Below are 13,641 nucleotides of genomic sequence, written 5' to 3'. Positions count from 1 at the left end.
AGATATTTAACAGCCTGCAAGCCTGGGATTTGGGGCTGGACAAACTCTTCTGGCCTTAGTTCTCAGCCCTGAAGGATGTAGATGGTGTGTGCTGCCCATCTGGGGCAAACGCTGTGATTTAAAAGCTGGAAGTCTACCTACTGACAGCCTGCCCTTTTCCCAAGCAGGGGAGAGAACAGGCTGTCAAGTAATAGTTTTCCCCAAGGTTGGGAGTTGCCCAGAAAGTATCCCTCATGACCTGAAGCTGGAGAGCTCACTTCTGTAATTCTTCAGCCAGGAGGCTGTAACACATATGTGTTCTAAATTCCAGACTTTTTTTCTACCAATAAGAATTTCAGGAATGAATATCTGACCATGGCCTATATCTAACTGATCAGAATCAAGTGCTAGTCATCTCCTTTTACAATGCTCAGCCTAATTTTGTAGACACAAGACATCCAGATAAGTCTTCATTTTTTAAAGCCCCTAGCTTAATCATTTGACAGTTTTTCATCAATAATGCCCAAATTCTTTAAGCTATTACAGAACCCCATAATTTACAAAGAACCCCCATGACCTTACTGGGTCCAAACATGTGCAGAAGTCTCTCCATGCATAGCAAGTAGGCATAAGACCCAGATCTACATAAGTAGGACTTTGGTGCCTAATTTCTGCTAAAGTGCAGGAGTGTTTTCCTCAAAACCTCTACCAAATCACCTCCTACAGTTGCAGAAACAGGGGAATTTAAGCCTGCTCTGAGTTCTCTGCAATGTAGCTATACTGCTTTCAGTACTAGTGTAAATCTAGCTCATATCTCTACCCTATAGTGCAAGCACTTTTACAATAGCAGTGTAAGCATACTATTAGAGCACTCACAATCTGTAGGTGCTTAATTTTTGCCAGTACATTTCCATGTAAAGTCCTGCTTTTGCACATGCTCAGGAACAGTTGCCATTTTGACACAGCTAAGCAGCTCCAAAAAGGTTATTGGATCTCTTAGAGCAGGGGAACATCCTTTGGCATATACTTCTTGACGAACATCTACTTCTTGATCTAAGAGTCCCAAGATCCTTGAAGTATATGTTCTGTTGCCAAAGTCCTCTGAAAGGTGTGATGTGGTAGATGTGCTCAGTGCAGATGCATTAGGCATCTACAGGACCTAACTCAACACAAACAACATCAGAAAAAGCTACTTTTATTTAGACACATCCTCAAATGTGGGAGACTTGAGTTCTTGGCCCTCCTCAGCCAGTGGGGTTTTAGTAGGTCAAAGAAAGGGGCAGGGTTCTGCAACTCAGTGCTTAGGGCAGTCCTATGGAACAAAAGAGACCTGGTTCCAACCTATTTTTGAAGGACTGCTTCTGTACTGTATCGAAGGACTCTTTAATGTCCAGTTTCCCCTATCTGCAGATGACTGGTCTTGCTAGAATTACAAACCCTCTTTTCCTTTATAGGTAGAAACATATGTTGCCTGACATTGGACTTGTGTTACCATAAAAATTATGGCAGCATAAATGGCAAGCCAATAGATATTCCTACCTTTTCTGGTACCTTATCAGTGGTGCAACAAAATGTAGTGTTAAATATAATATAATGCTGAGAGTTCATCAATTTATAGAGGGGGATGTCTACTTGCTCTGTGGTAGGAGAGTGCATGAAAGCCAGAGCTGCCTGCATTCTCCAGATGCCTTAAGTAGGTGCTCTGGTGACATGAGAGGCACAATCTTGTGCACTCTGGAAAGTATTGGGCCCCTCAAGACCAAGCCCTACGAGGACAGACTAGACAACCTGGACATTTTCAGCCTCCATAAGAGAAGGTTGAGAGGTGACCTTGTGGCCGCCTATAAGTTCATCACAGGGGCACAGAAGGGAATTGGTGAGTATTTATTCACCAAGGCGCCCCCGGGGGTTACAAGAAACAATGGCCACAAGCTAGCAGAGAGCAGATTTAGACTGGACATTAGGAAGAACTTCTTCACAGTTCGAGTGGCCAAGGTCTGGAACGGGCTCCCAAGGGAGATGGTGCTCTCCCCTACCCTGGGGGTCTTCAAGAGGAGGTTGGAGATGCATCTAGCTGGGGTCATCTAGACCCAGCACTCTTTCCTGCCTATGCAGGGGGTCGGACTTGATGATCTATTGAGGTCCCTTCCGACCCTAACATCTATGAATCTATAAATCTATGAATCAAGCCCCAGAAGTACCTGCCCAGCTTTTCCAACTCCTGAATAGGGCCCCAGGTTGTAAACCCTGATCTGACATATATATATTTTCCTGCAACATAGGTTATGCACCTAAGCACTCAGGAAGGGAACGACTAAAGACATACTGTTCTCTTCAGTATTCCCTACTAGATAGGTCAAGCACCTCCTTGCTTTGAGTAAAGACTTCTATGGAATCAATTCTAAGACATACTCCCCATCAACTGGATTCCAATCTAGAAGGAAGACATGTAAAAGCCTTTGTGGATTTATTCCTTCCTTTTTTTTTTTTTTTTTTTTACTAAGGTCTGTGGACCATTGGTCCCCAATTAAAGTAAAACAAAAAACAAAAAACAAACAAATCTAAACAACTAATACTATTTTCATTTATTAGGCACCTAAATGGATTCGGATGCTTAAGCATGATTATATTTCACCCTGGTTCCCCTAGAAAAAGTTAGCCCAAAAGTTCATAGGTCCTCTTCCTGCTGTATGCTTTTTAGTCTTAAGATTAAGACCAGTATTCGTTTTTTTCAGGGACCTGAGTAGCTTAGGATAGGATCATACTTAGATACCTAAGTCTGTTTAAATGCTTAGTAGGTTGAACAGGATCAGGACCTCAACATGAACCTATTTTTAATATTGAAGTTCAATAACCCTTGCAATAGCTTCTTTAAAAATAAGCTGTGGTCTCCATATATTTTCAGGACTGCATGACTTTCATAGAATCATAGAGAAGTAGGGCTGCAAGTGATGTCTAGATGTCGTCTAGTCCCACCCCTGGCCCAAGGCAGGGTCATCCCTATTTAAACCATCCCATATATATCTATAATTTAAACTCTTTGTAAAACTACTGTTAACTGTAACACAACATATAACGCATTCCCCGTATAGGAAGCACAGCAGCCAACATCTTCCATCTATAGAAGGTTGTTAATACATGCCAAGACAGCCAAGGTAGAGAAGGCTACAGAACGCAAAAACTGCCATAATCAGTACCAATCTGGCCTTGGGTATAATTCTTTCCTGACCCAAATATGGCTCTTAGACTGACCCTGACCAGAACAGCAAGAATCTCTAGGAACTTCTGGCTTTAAGTTACAGCAGGAGCATTGGTACATCTCAGTTAAAATCCCCAGCCTCGGCTGCAGCCAACACCCAATACCTCTGAGGAAGGCTTAAACACACTGTGATACATGCAGGAGAAAGAGAGGGAGGGGGCAACCAGCAAAGCCCAGAAGCATGGGCAATACCCATATCAAAACATAGGCATAGCTATGCATATATCATCCCTGACTAGTGGCTGGTCTCTGTCATTTCTAAAATATATGCAATAGCTCAAGTAGAAATTATGAGCCTGGAGAAGGGATTACCTGTGTTTCATACATAATCAGACTGATCATAAGGATCCTTTCTGACCTTAAAAATCTACATATCAGTGGAAGCTTTTGTACTTGTTTTTATTATCCTTGGTTTAGGCTTTAAACTCCTTACCCTGTGAATACATACTTTTTTTTTTAGCAGAATTTCAAATAACTCATTAACATCATTTTTGGTTATTTCTAGACATCTTTTTTTTCTGCTTTACATTATTTAACCTTAAATAACAAAGGTCTTTGAAACTGCGACGCACTTTTTGAACATGCTTAGCTCTGCTTTAAACCCGAGATTATAGCTCTTTTCAATACAGCAAAATACTAAAAGAAAACACTTTTGTAAAGGTAATTCTTTGGAATGGTAAGTAACGCACACAGGAAGCAACCAAATAATGCTCTCACTTGCCTGTCTTTTCTATTGATATTCTCCATAACATTCTCTACTCTGTTATATCTTTGTGAAGTCGTTAGACTCTAGGAAGTGGCAATGTCTCACTAAACACGACTGCTAGAGTAGCTCTCCAACTTATACAGTACAATTAAGACACAAGATAAAATGAATAACAGAAGTAGATTGCAGTTTTATGGTCATTTTGAGCTTTAATAGTTCTAATAGCTCACTTGGTTTCAACACACACAATTCAGAACAATACTTTATGGAGATCCCTGCTCTAACTAGTAAAAATGTTGATGAAAAAAATAACCATTGGAATACTGTCTAGGAATTAATTAAAACACCATAGACAGAAGGCTATACCTTAAAAAGAGCACAACAAAAACAGCAGGAACTTTATTTTCCTTGTTTTGCCACCTATTTGTTTTCTTTTTTAAATGTAGATAATACGTTAGTATTGCTCTTAACGCACGGTGAGGTTTTTATCATGCAAAAAACACATGCTTACAGCTAAGCATTGGAGTAGTCTCATCTACTTCAAAATTAAAAATGTGCAAGTAATTGCAGAGTTAGGACTGTATTGCTTATTGCTTTAATATGCAATGTTTGTCTTCACGTTTATATCATATAAGTTTGGCAAACATTCTCTAAACATGGAAGCACAAGGAAAAATACCTAATACAACAACTTGATCAATTGATAAATTGCTATTAATATACAAGCATTTTGGACCTTTTATTCACACTTTTCAATTACCTAAAGCAACAGAAAAGTTTAAATGTAAAAGCAATCTTACATGGGGTGGTGGTGGCACTATCTGCTGCCCTCACATTTAGCAATGGACAAGCTTCCTAAGGGTAGTAGTTTCTTCTGTGTGAACAACTCAACTTGGACCGATACTCTTCAATGTATTCATCAGTGACTTGGACGAGGGAGTGAAGTGTACTCTGTCCAAGTTTGCGGATGATACAAAACTGTGGGGAGAAGTGGACACACCAGAGGGCAGGGAACAACTACAGGCAGACCTGGACAGGTTGGACAAATGGGCAAAAAACAAGAGAATGCAGTTTAACAAGGAGAAATGCAAAGTGCTGCACCTAGGGAGGAAAAATGTCCAGCACACCTACTGCCTAGGAAATTACCTGCTTGGTAGCACGGAAGCGGAAAGGGATCTTGGAGTCCTAGTGGACTCCAAGATGAATATGATCCATCAGTGTGATGAAGTCATCAGAAAAGCTAACTGCATTTTATCATGCATCAGCAGGTGCCTGACAAATAGAGCCAAGGAGGTGATACTGCCCTTCTATTGGGTGCTGGTCAGACCGCAGTTGGAATACTGCATGCAGTTTTGGGCACCACGCTTCAAGAGGGATGTGGATAACCTGGAGAGGGTCCAGAGAAGGGCCACTTGTATGGTTAAGGGGTTCCAGGCCAAGCCCTACGAGGAGAGACTGGGGCACCTGGTTCTCTTCAGCCTCCGCAAGAGAAGGTTGAGAGGTGACCTTGTGGCTGCCTATAAATTCATCATGGGGGTGCAGAAGGGAATTGGTGAGGCTCTACTCACCAAGGCATCCCTGGGGGTCACAAGAAATAATGGCCATAGGCTAGCAGAGAGGAGATTTAGACTGGACATTAAGAGGAACTTCTTCACAGTGAGAGTGGCCAAAATCTGGAATGGGCTCCCAATGGAGGTAATGCTCTCCCCTACCCTGGGGGTCTTCAAGAGGAGGTTAGCTAGGCATCTAGCTGGGGTCATCTGAACCCAGTACTCTTTCCTGCCTATGCAGGGGGTCGGACTCGATGATCTATTGAGGTCCCTTCCGACCCTAACATCTATGAATCTATGAATAAGGGGTGGCCATGTCCCCCCAACCCCCACTCCTGTCTGTCCGCTCCATCCCCGCCATAATGGTGATGCCCTGCTGGCACAGACACCACCGCCTCCTGTTCAGAATGCTCTTGGAGCACTGCGATTGGTTGTTTCAGTCAACATTGTGATTGGCTGCCGAGACAACCAATCAGAGTTCAAAGTGTTACAGACAGACAGACAAAGACTTTTATTATATTAGAATAGCTACTTTGCAAGTGTAGCTGGTCTTAATCATGCAATACGTGTAATCTGTAGAGAGGGCCTCAGTGATTAAAATATTTGTTTTAGTAGTTCTTATGTTCTCATGTAGTGAATCTTTTATTAGAATTTATTTAGTTCCTGATATCAGATGGCACTGGAAGAAAACTGCTAAACACTCTTACCTCACAAAGAAAAGTAATTTATATTTCCAATTCAAGGAGAAGCAAATGAAGGGAGAAACCCCATAATTATAGATGAGTTTTGTGTACCTAAAAGGATCTAGTAGTAGATAAAGTTTGGATAAACACCCATATTGCCAAGTTTAAACATAATCAATATTTTGTTGGCTAAAGCATTGATTTCTGTGCTATCAGATTACTATAGTAATATACCATCTGAAAATGTTCTGGATCATAGCCTTGGAATAAGTATTTAGTGAAATAACTTTTAAAAAGTGTTTGCATTTGAATACGTAGATATAAAAATCTTGCAGAAGGTAAACAGATTCATCTACATATATATGTTGCACATTGCCCATGACCAAAACTGGTTTACTTCCTAAATGCATAGTTATAGGTAAAATAGGTAGAGATAGTTGAAAGTGCTTTCAGGCAAATATCTTATTGAAAGCAGGGTAGATTTGTACCTTAGATCTGCTGAGACAGACGACCTTCAGAGCCACACCTGACCTTCACTGCAGGGAGCAACTAGGCAGGGAGCCCAGCTCCACTGAGGACAGTGGCAGCAACAGACAGGTTCCTTCTTCCAGCCCCTGGTCCCAGGCAGAAGGTAGGGGAGCTGGGAAGGGCATAAGAGCTGGAAGTATAAAACTGGCACTGTTGTTGCCATTCCCAGCTGAGCCAGGTTCCCTGGAGCATGAAACAGAAGCAAGGCAGGAGCAGGTCTGGGGCTCCCTCTGCATACAGATCATCCAGGGAGAATGGTGGAAGATGGGGGAAGGCTGCAGGGAGGGGACATTCAAGGGGAGGGTGGAGATACTGCTGGGGTGGGGGAGGGAGGATTCAAGTACAGGGGTGGCAAGTGGTGAGGAAAGGGTCAGGGTGCCTGTCTCCCCACCACTGCTTTCTCCATGCCAACGCTTTTCCTGCCACAGAAGTGGCAGGGACAAGTTTATAATTTTCCATGTATAGAATCCAATTACTGGTGGGTCTTCTTAAATTCAAAATCAACTTGGATTCAGATAAATATAGTAAGACTATAATGGAAGTAGGACTAGATCATTAATAAATATGTACTGCACTTGAGTCAAAGTCTGTTTGATGCTCTTAATGAGACAAACTTTGAATATAGTTCCACAAAAATGTTAAGCTTCAACAAAACTCATTCATATCAAAACATAAAAAGGTTCCAACTATCTCTACTTATTTATTTCTTGCAGAACTACTCATCATTAGTCTGGAACAGCACAGGTTTTAACTAACAGGAAAGAAGATGACACTATTTCAGTATACATACATTTTAATTTGAACTCATAATCTTTCTAAAAATGTATTTGCAGATTGCATAATTATATAAGTTATTGGCATCTTTATCACATTTTGATAAATAGTTCCATATCAATTTGATATAAATAACCTGTAGGGGGAGGATTTTAATAGCCTAGTAAGGCTCCACACTGAAATACTGAAAGTAGGGCTACCTTTATTGATAAGGATAATAATTATTAACTTTCAAAATTTTAAAGCAACAGGAATAAACCACTTCAGGGCAATATGCTAAATAAAAAGCAGCAGCTGCTACATTTTTGTTGGGAAATGGGAAGTGGCATAGAATTTACTCTGCTGCTTTGTTTGGTGTACATGCCACTGGGATTCAAAAGAATAGGAGATTAAAGATAAGGATTCACTTTAATGGCAATGTCATAGGGCATCTGGAACTTGTCCTACATTGAAGATGAGCCCTAATTTATAAAATAGGTATCCTTGCATATTTAAATTAGATACAGAAAGTTATTTTACCCCTTGTTTGTCTAATGGTTTTTGTTGTTCTCATTTTGGCTTTCTAGATATGAACATAAATTTAAAATGGGATAAAATTAAAAGGGGATTACCAACAGAAGATCATTCCAGCTAACATTACATCTTTCTTTGATAAGGTAGATGATTTTTACAAGAAGAAAATGTAGTAGATATTATCTACCTGGATGTCAGTAAAACATTTGATATTGTATCGCATAGAAAGTTATTAGGCACACTGGAGAAGTTTTGTATAAAAATTTTAAGAACTGACTAATGGAGAAAGATCATTGGGCTATGCTAAAAGGAGAACTACTAGGTTGGAGGAAGGCTAGTATTTTTTTTTTAATCCTCAGACTGTCTGATTTAATTTAATTAATAATTTTAGCACATAAAGTAAGAACACCAATACAACTGGTTAATAAAAGAAAAGGTTGGGAGACACTGTCCATAAGTAAGAGAATCAAAATATGTACAGAATGCTGGGTGGCATTGAGGAAATGGAATAAAATTCAATAGTGAAAAAATACATGGCCACATACTTAATAACAAGAATTTTATCCACAAACTGGGAGCTAAGCAGCTGGACACAATAGAAAGGAAGATAGAATAGAATGACCCAGGATCCATAACTAAGCTACCAATGGAAGATATCTGAAAAAAATATGACCCCAGGATTTATCAGCAAAGTTATTTCCAGTCAAGATAAGGAAGTATTAATATCACTGAACAAGACACTGTTTACACCGTGTCTGGAACACTATATACTATTCTGGTCCCCCATGTTGAAGAAAGATGAATTTTAAACAAAAGAAGTATAAAAAAGGGTTACTAGAATAATTATGGAAATGAAGAACCTATTTTGTTCGAAGAGACAGAGACAGCATGTGTTACTTAACGTACCAGAGAGACTAAGAGGAGGCATGATTGCTCTCTATAAATATATTGTAGGGAGAAGGGTAAACACTAAGAAGGAAAAAAATATTTAAACTAAAAAGACAACAATGGTACAGAGCAAATGGGTATAAACTAGCCATGAATAAATTTAAGCTGCAGCGTAGAAGGCTTCTAGCTATCTAAGTGCAAGGTTCTCGAATAGCCTTTCAGTAAGAGACAGGCTACTTAATACCAGGGGCCTTGACTCCAGTGACCCATGAGGACCGCTCTTGCCCTGTGTTCCTTAATATTAAAAGCCTTAATATTAAATTCCATTCAAACCAGGGCTGTAAAACTGGTGACCATTGAGCTGCATGCAGCCTACAAGGGTTTCATGTACAGCTCCTGTGCTCGTATCCAGCGACTGCTCTCCCTATAACTCCCACTGCTGCTGCCACTGGGATCTCTAGGCTCCCCTTCCCTCCTCTCTACTGTCACTTTCTGCTCTCACCCCAGGGTGCTGGACAGAACAGCCCATGGCACTGGGGGACCCTGCAGCACAATGCAATGAGGGAGTCAAGGTGGCGCTAGTCCATGCCATCTTGTGGTGGGGGAGGGGGTGCATAAGGGAAGTGTGTTGTTTCTCCATATATATGCAGTGCAACACTGGGGCAGGATGGGTCACCTACATGAGTTGCATGTGCAAGGGGGTTGCCTAACCATGTGGTACAGTGCAGTGGGTGCAGCCTGGGTGCCCATGGCTCACACTAGCATTGGTCCCAAGGTGTGTGGCCTGTGAGGCATGCAGCATCTTAGAAGTCAGACAGCTGTGCTCTTAAACCATAACTACTTTGTCACTGGGCTGTTGTCACCCTCCTAATTGCTAAATAACCTGGTAAGTGCCATCATACTTTACATATTAGAGGTTTTATTGTTTTGTTTTTTTTAAATAAAATGAATGCCAGCAACCCCAAACCAAATGCTCTCCTTTTTTGTGAATTCAGGCATTTTAAAGGATAGTCTCTTATAGAGAGTTTATGTGCACACTTATATGTGTATGTAGCATTTTGAAGGTGCTTCACAAAAATGTTCATGACACAAAGAAGCATGATGGGAGTCTTTACTTACTAAAAATAGAGTTTGGATTATCTTTGCAATTTTCCATACTGATCCTGCTCAAGATTTAGAGGATCTTGGAGACGGCTGCATTCTAAAGCCAGGGCATTAAAACAGACAAGTCAACCAGTTGTTCAATTACATTTATATCCTTCCCCAATAAGCAGCATTTTCTTTTTATTGATTATTTAGATAATAATATACACTCCATCTGCTGAAGTCCCCAAGGTGCATTAATCTCAACACCACAGTTTGATCATCATGTACTAAACCCAATTTCAAACACCCATAAAAATGTTTGGAAGGGAACATTCTCTGATTCTCTTCAAGTCCAAGCAATGCAGATTAAAACTTAGTAGTTTTATGACTTAAGAACAGGGACTATAGAGATATAACATGTTTGTACATATTTAAGCAAGTATAAACTTTGTGCATTTGTCATATCACATTTATCACAGATACAATGTCTGATCCTACACTCTTGACCCAAACAGAACTCCTGTTAATGCCATACAAATGTGTTTGCATAAGGACCACAGGATTAGTGTTCTAGAAAACACATATGAAGAAGGCCAAATTGTCTTATCCCATCCTTGGCAATGCCTATATCTTGTTCTTTATCCTGTCTCATTTTAAATTACAAATCACTCAATTTAATTCTTTTGGAAGGCTCTCCTTTATCAGGAAATTTCCTGTTTCCAGTTATTCTGCATAAATGTTCCTTTTCACATCATCCCTTCATTTAATTTGTTTCCCATTACTGCACCATTGCCTGCAATTTTTTTCACTGACAAAGTGAAAGGAATTTTGAAACATATTCTATTATTAATAATTTTGTTTGAAATATAATTTATTTACATTTTCTTTTATATGGCCTAACACTTTAATTTAATCTTGAGTTAAAAGCAAATGCAATGATATTACTGGTACAGTATAAACAAAGCTTTATCATTTGATGATTCAAATACATATCAAATGGAGACAAGAGTTAAAAGTGATAAGAAGGGGAATTAATTGTGAAGTCAAGTCAATGTCTAAAATCACTTCGAAGTTTCCCACACACACTACGTAGTCATTCTGTATTTCTTCCTTGAGACATTCATTGCCTATTTGAGTCCTATAAGCAGCCATTTGCTTTACTTTACAAATAAAGTAAAATTAGTAAGACATTAGAAGGATGACATAATAATGCCATTGTTAACTTCTTGATCTGGGGTGGGGAAATAAAATGATCAATAAAATGAATATGAGAAAGATCTTCTCATGAGATGCAATGCATTATTCAGTTTACTGGTCTGTCAGCTGGTCAATCCAATTGTAAATTTTACCTCTAGGTAATTATTTATTATATTTCCTGATCTTGGCTACCCTTTCCTTTTGGCATCAAGGTAGCAAATTTATAGGATGAAAGTCTCAGTGATATGAATGCACCTTCATTTTTTCATTTGCAGACACCTAAAAACACTTTGAATGGAGGTGCAGACCCCTTTGAATTGTAAGTGTGGGTATTTGCATACTTTTGATTGCTTATAGTCATCTTTTGTGGACCTCTTAGACATAGTTTGTGGACCTCCAGGGGGTTTTATGGACTACAGGTTGAAAACTACTGCTCTAAGGTTATCAGCGAGCCTGAATGCAGCAGGTGTGCGCACATGCTGCAGCCCTGGGCATGGGTCACTTTTACTTGACAGTCCCTGCAACACAACACTCCTGTGAAGGTCCTGTGACACCCTGATTGAGAACAACTGATGTAGATATTGAGGTAAAATTAGTGCTGCCTTGAATTTACACTCAGACAAGTAGTTTAGTAGTTTATCAGTTTTCAGGTATATATGCTTTCTGGTCCAAGCTTAGAGCATGAATTAATCCATTATTAATCTCACTAGAAATCTTTCACTCACAAGATTTTCAGCAGGAGTGTCTCAATCCGTAATATATAATATAAGGGTGAAGTTCAGTCAAAGAGCCTAATTACTGTTTATGTAATCAAACTTTCAAATGTTTTGATCCAGTGCCGTAGCAAGGAAGTTTGGTGCCAGGGGCAAAGCCCACAGTGGCAGCCTACCCTTACCCCACACACAGATCTGGGGGGCACATGCCCCCTCATGCTTGCCCAGGAGTGCATGCAACGGTGGGACCCACCCTTCCCCCATCTCCGTGCTCCCCCAAACAAGCCACACTGCTCTGTCCCACACCTTGCCCCAGCTGGGCAGCCCCTGTTGGTGCCCCTTTGCTTTGGTACCAGGGGCGTTTGTCCCACTCCCCCCCCACCTTTGCTACGGCACTGCCAACAGTAGTTCTTAACTAGAGATCCTGCCCCACACAAGAAAAAATGGTGGAGGGGTACTACGACTCTGATGAGGTTGAAAACTATCAATCTCCACCATCCTTTAATGAGAAAATGTGTTAATTTGAGATTCTGAGTTACATTCTCAATTCCAGAGGGGAACAAGTCATGTCTAGTGCTACATAAATGCCTTATTAATATTTCTATTCATTCATTTGATTTTTATGCTATCCTTTCCAAAAAAGGCTCAGAGTGGCTTTCAATAACAAAACAGAATAACTTAAAAGCAGGAAAGTGACCAGAGGACCAAAACAGCTTAAAAAGGAAATAGAACATCAAGATAAAACAGAGACCCCATAACCAGCATCTCATCCTAATTTTGTTTGGGGAATGCCTGGCCAAACAGGAAGATCTTAAAGCTCTTCTGAAACATATCCAGGCTCAGGTGTTGAAAAGCCTCAAGAGACAGGAAGATGTAGAGCTCAGAAGTAACTGTGGAGGATAAACTTCCACTCATTTTCACCAAGCAGGCTTGGCATACTGATGGTACTTGTAGGATATTGCAATCTACTGACTTTAGGGATTACAATACGGCATAAGAGAGAAGGATGTCCCACAGGTATATAGGGCCCAGACCATTTAGGGCACTTTCCTTCCAGAAGTAACACTACATTTTTTTCAACCTCAATTTCTGTAAGACATTTTATAGATATTTTAACAATGTCTTTTCTCATTTTACTGAGAATCAATATCAAAAAAGAAGTTTTGAAGGTTCATTTTATGGCTAGAGAGAACAAATAGTTAATATTTCCTTCTATTGTCCTACCTTGTTTGCTTAGTTAACTCACAATTCTTTTCCTATTGTCTTCAATTCTGTTGTGCTGCCTTATATATTCCTATAACGAGATCCTCTAAATAAATAGTATTTTTTACAATTCATCCTTTCAAATAATATTTAAAAATTATTAACTCACTTTGGATTAAATGATTTGTACTTATTCTGTAAACATGTAATCTAGTGGAACTGATGATATTTCAATCTCTGTAATATTTAGACACATTTCATGTAAGAAATAAAGCTTGAATTCTATAACATTATCTTGATGCATGTAATCCATTCATTACTTTATGAACACAGTGTTTTCTAAAGATTGTTACAAATCAACAATATGCCCCTGACAGCTTGATTTTGAATTGGTACTTTTGAGTTGGTTGACATGAGTATAAATACTGTATGTAGCCATACAATTTATGACTTGTATAAAAACCTAAGGCTGTATGTGTTGCTTAACGGTACAGGTTTGGAAGAAGTTGCCATCAAGAAATTTGTTTTAGATATTCCTCTGTACTCTGTCCAAGTTTGTGGAT

At 39.7% G+C, this 13,641-nt stretch overlaps 1 protein-coding gene and 1 long non-coding RNA gene across 15 annotated transcripts in view; one reads left to right on the top strand and one right to left on the bottom strand.

The window, feature by feature from the left end:
- The window catches only part of DMD (dystrophin), a 2,172,325-nt gene that overhangs the window by 1,829,133 nt on the left and 329,551 nt on the right, over window positions 1-13,641 (bottom strand). The window lies entirely within an intron of this gene.
- Window positions 1-13,641, top strand: part of LOC109282877 (uncharacterized) — a 49,015-nt gene that overhangs the window by 6,312 nt on the left and 29,062 nt on the right. Inside the window, exons 4-5 of one of the 6 annotated variants that reach the window (XR_009459118.1) lie at window positions 8,045-8,134; window positions 11,438-11,481. The exons of 3 other annotated variants lie outside the window; for them this stretch is intronic. This is a non-coding gene — a long non-coding RNA (uncharacterized LOC109282877). The remainder of the gene's footprint in view (window positions 1-8,044; window positions 8,135-11,437; window positions 11,482-13,641) is intronic. 2 more of the 6 variants (XR_009459120.1, XR_009459119.1) reach the window with 2 other exon arrangements.

Source organism: Alligator mississippiensis, chromosome 1 (assembly GCF_030867095.1).
Source record: "Alligator mississippiensis isolate rAllMis1 chromosome 1, rAllMis1, whole genome shotgun sequence".
Taxonomy (NCBI): Eukaryota; Metazoa; Chordata; order Crocodylia; family Alligatoridae; genus Alligator; species Alligator mississippiensis.
Note: the sequence above shows the minus strand (reverse complement) of the source record. Positions and strands in the feature narration are given on the sequence as shown.